Source organism: Pinus tabuliformis, chromosome 3_1 (genome assembly GCF_031772625.1).
Source record: "Pinus tabuliformis cultivar Carrire ecotype Pingquan chromosome 3_1, CPIR1, whole genome shotgun sequence".
In the NCBI taxonomy this organism is placed as follows: domain Eukaryota; kingdom Viridiplantae; phylum Streptophyta; class Pinopsida; order Pinales; family Pinaceae; genus Pinus; species Pinus tabuliformis.
In genome coordinates, this window is record NC_142301.1 from 396,374,163 (window position 1) to 396,381,067 (window position 6,905).

Here is a 6,905-nt window from a genome sequence, read left to right on the forward strand (position 1 = left end):
TCGACATAATACACATTGAGGCTACCCCATCAATTACAGTCCGATGAATAGGCCTGTTTTTGACTATCACTGGGATTTGGAAAGCCATTTGATGAGGGAGACACAGTGTACTATTTTCTAGATCGAAAATTATTAGGTTCGGGTCCTGAACGTGAATAGCTCCTATAGCCGACAAAAGTAATTTACGTTGTGCTGGACATGATTGCAGCACTTCCAAAGCCGACATTGCTGAGGGTGAAACAGCTAAATCCTCAACAATGTTATAGTTCTTAGCCGCTCTCGCATGTGGATTGAAAGCTGACTTTCGAAGTATACCCTTGGCGGGCGGTTTGATTACCAAGTCCGGGTTAGGTTTCTCGATCTGTAGTGGATCGGAACCGGGAGCTGAGGTTGATGGGTTAGAATGAGAAGATTCTGCTTCTTTACCATTAACATGACTTTTACTACCATAATCTTGCGATCGAGTCGCAATCCTTACATGGGACATCATCAATATGGGTTCTTCATTGGCACTCGAGGAAGAACCTATCATCTTGCTGTCTTGACTTGGAATTGGATCCTTCAAAACAACAGGAGTTTGGGAACCTTTGACGATCTTCGCAACCTTTGCACGATGAGGGCAGTCTCTTGTAAAATGTTCATCGTCACAAATGAGACATGGATAACGAGGTTTGCGCTTTTCATCATTAGATTCCGCCTTTTCAGGTTTCTCCTTTGAACTTTTGTCCGTTTTATTCTTCTTCTTTCCTTTCTTCTTCCCACCGGATTTTGATTTAGCTGTTCTTCCCACCGGATTTTGATTTAGCTGTAGATGACTCTACAACGTGAATATCGGCGGAAATCTCTGCAGAAGAATCTCCTGTTGGGGAATCAGGCAAGGTTATAATAGGAGAAGAATTCTTGGAGGATTTCTTCTTACCTTTAGTGTTAACCGTGCCAATCATACCATCAGCGACATGAGATCCCAAAGGAGCTGCAGCGATTTGATTTGACTTGGGAAGATCGGGGATCTTTTCGTGTAACGTACCTGACTGAGTATAAACCAAGTCAAGGTACTGTGCTTGAGCAATGACTTGCTCCTTAGTAACCACTCCGGCTTTATCAACATCTTCAGTGATCCTTGGCAACAAAGATTTTACAAACCACTCGGCCAAGATTTGATCCGGAATAAATACCTTCACTAAACGACGTCGACGTCTCCACTCATGAATATGATCTGAAATGTACGTGGATGTCGACTGTTTTAGCGAAGTTAACAATTTCATGCCTTTTTCATATCGGACTGGCAACTGGAAATGAGTTAAAAACGAGGTAGCTAACTGACTAAAATTATAAAAAGTGCCTCGTGGTAACTCAATGTACCACTTGGCCGCGAGACCAATTAGAGTGCACTGGAAAAGTCTAAGACGGATCGAATCATCTGTGATGGAGTTAGAAGCACACCAGAGGTTGTAAGTCATCACATGGTTCGACGGGTCCTCTATTGGTTTACCTTCGAACTTGGGAATGTCACTGGGCAACTTATTTGGCATTTGCGGCCAAAACGGAAGATAATTAATGGGATCGTTCATTAGGCACGACAAGTCTGGTAAGTCCAAAGTTGCAATAAACGGTAACTGTCAATTAGGATCCCTAAAACTCTGGGTCATGAGACCAGCCCCAGGAGGAGGATATCCGGGATAACTAGGAATAGGAATCGCGTTCGGGATATTGTATCCTCCCGGAAAACCAGGATTAACCGGACCATACTGGGGTTGTTGAGGTTGTTGATAAGTGTACCCAGGATACGGTTGATATTGATAAACTGGCTGCTGGACAGCAGGACCAAATTGGTACTGTCCCTGGTACGGTTGATAGGTGAATTGTGGTTGACTTGTGACAACCGTACTTAAACCAGGTTGTCCTACAGGCATCTGAACCGTAGTTTGAATCTTGGATCCAGACGGTGGTAAAGATGTCTGAGGAGTAGATACAGGAACAGTAGAAACCGGAGCTGTCGATGCTCCAGAAGTAGGTGGGGTAGATTGAACAGATGTTGCAGCAGTTGCAGCAGTCGTTTGAGATGGAGTATGAGGCGCAGTAGGCCCAGATTGAGAAACTACCGAAGGTACAAAAGTTTGAATGTTAGACTGGACTGGTTGCTGGGGTGTACCAGAAACTAAGGGTTGTCCAGTTTGGGATGACAACTCTACACTTGGCTGCAACACCTGTTGGGTTTGCGATGGATCCCACGCTATGTTTATTTCGGGGTACTGACCCATAACAGGTTGAGAATATTGAGGACCATAACCGGGTTGAGGGTAGGATTGATAATTGAAAGGTACATTTCTCGTTCCTTGAACATAAGATTGACCTTGGGGTGGTTGGAAACCTTGGTTCGAGTACTGACCTTGGGGTAGATACCCTTGAGGCACGTACTGATACTGGGGTTGACCTTGAGGGATAAATTGATACTGGGGTTGACCTTGGGGTACATATTGAGTCTGGGGTTGACCTTGAGGAACGTACTGTCCTTGAGGTTGCCCCCCAGATGCAAATTGTGTACCTTGAGGTTGCCCCCCAGGCGTTAATTGAGGCTGCCCCCCAGGCGGTAACTGGCCACCTTGAGGTTGGGAATTGGGAATAGAACCTGACATCATAAGAATGTCTTCTACGCTCAACGGCTTTGTACCATTATTTCCAGTTAATAACCCTTGCTTAATGGGTTGAGGAGATGCTCTCGAAAAAGTACCAGAAAGTGACTGATACCCAGAGGGAACAGAAGGACCGTCGTACAAAAAAGATTCAGGCGATTGAGTAAACATGGACGACTGACCTGACATATTTACGGGAGTATAAAAACCTCTAGGATGATAAGGAGCACAAGGTGGTGAAAAACTTAACCTTGGGTTTTCCAAATAATTAGTCAAAGAAAGATACCAAGTAGTACTCCTAGGCGGACTGTAAAAAATTGATTCACGCTCCCTTAGATCAAGAATAGGTTGATTTTCAGGGATAGGGATGCCTACTTCTTCTTCTGGAGCAAGTTCTTCAATAGCAATAAGTCCAGAAGGAAGATCTTGGGTAATTACTCTTTCTACCCTAGGTGAATCAGGACCACTAGAAGTTGGAGAGACAAACCCCGATGTTGGAGTAACAGGTTCAGATATCTCAGGTTCTTCACCTATATCACTAGTAGATGAAAAGCTACCAGCAAGTTCGGAAACTGAAATCGATTGCGGATCGTAACCTGTTACTAGAGTTTGGTAATCAGGATGTACAACCAATGAAGACTCTCCTTCTTCAGGTGACCCAACTTTACTACCACTAGGAGTTACGAGGACTTTCAAGCCTTCAAGCTGGCTCGGGACTTCTTCAGGAGGTTGGCCCCGAATTCTACGGGACTGTGTTGGTAATTCAGCCACAGTTAAAAACTTTTAACTACTTCACACGCAAACAAAGTAAAATCTCAATGAAAACACCTAAAGCCTCTAAAGAACCAAACAAATTTGAATCACACGCCTAAAGAATCTAGAGATGAAACACACACAAACAGTAACTTTCCAGACCGAAAACGCTAGTTGGTGATGAAATCCAATGTCGCAGAATTCAGTACAGAAATGGCGGTTGGAACAGTTACCCCAACAACCTGCTTAATGAATAGACTGGACCAAGTTCCTCCACTTAACCGTCTCGAGTGAAGTGAACCCCCTAGAAAATCCAAGTGAGTCTAGCCGACGTTTGCTCCAGGTACAGTGGGACCTTCCCACCACTGTCACCTTAGGAAGAATCCTAAAGAATATGGCCACTAAGGTTACCAACTGAGACAAATACACCTGGGGAAAAAGTCTACGATCCGATACGCATGCAAGGGCAGAGTAGCAAGCTCAATCCCCTTGAAGGCTCCTTGACATAATCCAAGGTTTACCAACAAGTGACCCCAGGCTCCTCGACAATGGTTAATCCGAGGTTTACCGTTTTTAATACGTGAATATCTGGCGTTGTTCCCAAGGAGGAAGGATTGATTCCCACACTGGTTCGGACACGATCTCGTGCTTCTCCTTTAAGAGGAGCTTTCCCAGAGCATAAATGCAACAATTGGATTTCTTCCTACCACAAGATACAGCTACTTGTTTGTTTTTACTGTCTTGGAGAGTTAATTACTCTCCTACTCCAAGACACTAGCCTAAGCTAAGTTGGTGTATCAGAGCCCTAGAAATAAAATGTTACTAGGTGAATTTTACTTTAAGCGTTAATTTTAGTGGTTGTTGTTTAAGTCAAGAGATGGCGGAGATGAAAATCGTGGTGTAAAGACTCGACTCGAAATCACTAAAGAGATGCACCTAAGATGATTTAAACAATCTTTTCTCTTCGATGAACTTCTAAACTAAGAAAGAGTTTGAGAATGCAAATACTTTGTAAACACAAATCTTTTTCAATGAAACAAATTAAAAGAAGAGCTTTTTCCTTTTCAAAGCACTCAAAACGAGACAACTAGTTATTTCACAAAAATTTCCCTTTTTTTTTCAAAGCACTCAACCACTACAAAAACAAACTTTTTCCAAAAGAGATTTTTTTTTTTATATTTTTCATAAGACACTCAAAACTATGAAAATGACTAATCTTGAGTTCTACAAACTAGAAAAACCTATTTGAAGTCAAAGCTTACAAAGTGTCTTTTTGAGGATGTTTTACTTAGCTAAATGTGAGCTAAGGACTAATTTATGCAGAATCACAATTAGTCAAAAAACAACCAATCTTTCGTTTTCTTTTTTAAAAATGAAAAATCCAAACTTTCAAATACAAGTTTTTCGAAATTTTGAAATGAGAAAACACAAAGCGGATTCCTCAACAAGGGGAGATTTCATAAATGGTCAGACTCATAAGAAGGCTGGTAGACACCAAGGTAATCTGAGGTCCCTACAGCTTCTAAGCTCAGAGCCACTACACAACCAAAAACGAAAAACAAACCCAACAAGCAAAACTCCTAGGAATTCCACCTAAAACCCTAACACTAATGAAATTAAACCAAGGAAAGTTTTTGACAGGGAACAAGCAGGTCTGGGCAATGGCTAAAACCTATAAACAAATTCTAAACTGATAAAAAAGAGAAAAATTTAAAATTTCTCAAATTTTTGACAGGGTACGTAGGCAGCCTGTTTACACAGGTGCGTTCACGCTCTGTGTACAAAGAAAAAGTGCGTACAGGTACGCACTGTGCTTAACTCAGAGGGTGCGTACTTCTCCCAAAACTATGAAAAATAAAAACTGACTCAAAATTAACTAAATTCACCCAATCCCACAATCATCAAGTCAAAAACAGAAACATAAATACAGTTTCTCAGGTCAAAGTATAAACAAGGAAAAAAATCAAGTCCCCAGCGGAGTCGCCATTTTGTCGCTCGGAATGAGTCGATCTTGCAGACAAGATAGACCTTCCTAGAATCTAAAGAAGACCTAATGACAAGCAAACCAACCAGACACTATCTTTCTCTAAATATGCTTTAATAAACAATAGCAAACAAGTGTTTTTAGGGCCTACCTTTGGTCCAACACAAGCTTGTGGATGCCCTCGCTCCTTTGACTCCAATGAGCTCCTTTTCGCGAATCTGCAAACACAAACAAGGCAAACAAATTAAATAGCACCTGAAAAACCAATTGCATAAAACATATTTAACTTGAAAGTCAAGGAGTCCATGAAACAAATAACATAAGATACTTGTTGAGAAAAATGAGTTTGATTGTATTAATTCAAAAGAAGAAGAACCTTACAACCTTCGCCTTGACGCTGTACAAGCTCCTCCCAGGGTCCAACAAGAAGTCTCCTCTACTTTGACAAGTTTCACTCACTCCCCAATGAAGCCAAAAGGTATGTGATCTCTCCTCTTAAGCTCAACTAGGAAGTCTTAATTTCACTAGCATTTACCCTCAAAATGTTCAGCTTCTAACCTCCCTAGTCCTCACCCCAATGCCTGTATTTATAGTGCAATGGAGGGAAGTTACTAGGTCCTCCTTCAAAGGGATAAAGCCCTCCTTCAAAGGGATAGCTCCTTTAGTCAAGGGATTAGCTCCTTCTCTTTTGGGATGCATGAACCACCTCAAAGCGAACAATCCACGTCAAAATTCCTTCTAGAAAACTCTAGAATTAACCCAAAGTGAGTTTTTTAAGATAAAACTTGCGCCTTTTGACTTTCACAGGGGTCCGCACCTACACCGTTAGGGACAGAGCGGGTAGGTACGCAGCTTTTGTACACATAAGGTGCGGTACCACAGGTGACCATGAGAGAAAGTGCGGAACTAAAGTTACATTGATTTTTAATGTCTTTCTCCCATTTCCAAAGCTTGATTTGAAGAGATGAGGTCTTAGACTTGCTCAGGAGGACAGTACAAGTGATGATAGACCCATACTAACTGTAAATAATCATAGTGACGATATTTTTGTGTAACAGGATTGAAAATGATGCACAATCTCATATTCACTCTATTCGCACTGATAATGGAAAAGAATACACTTCAAATGAGTTTGAAAAATAACATCACCAACCTGGGATCAAACATCAAACAACTGTGCCTTATAATCCCCAACAGAACGGAGTAGCTGAAAGAATGAATAGGACATCTTAAATATGGTGCACTCCATGATGTTTTTCAAGAATGTAAAATTGATGTTTTGGGATTATGCAATTCTATCTGTTGTATATATAAAGAATAGATGCCCATCTAATGCTATTAGAAACAAGACTCCTTATGAAATGTGGTATGGGATATTCCTTTGGTAAAGCATCTCAGGGTCTTTGGTTCCACCTGTTATGCTTTGATACCAAAGGTACATAGAAACAAAATTGATGCAAGGAGTCGTAAGTGTATCTTTGTGGGGTATTCAAATACCTCCAAAGCATACCATCTCTATGATGAAGTTAATAAAA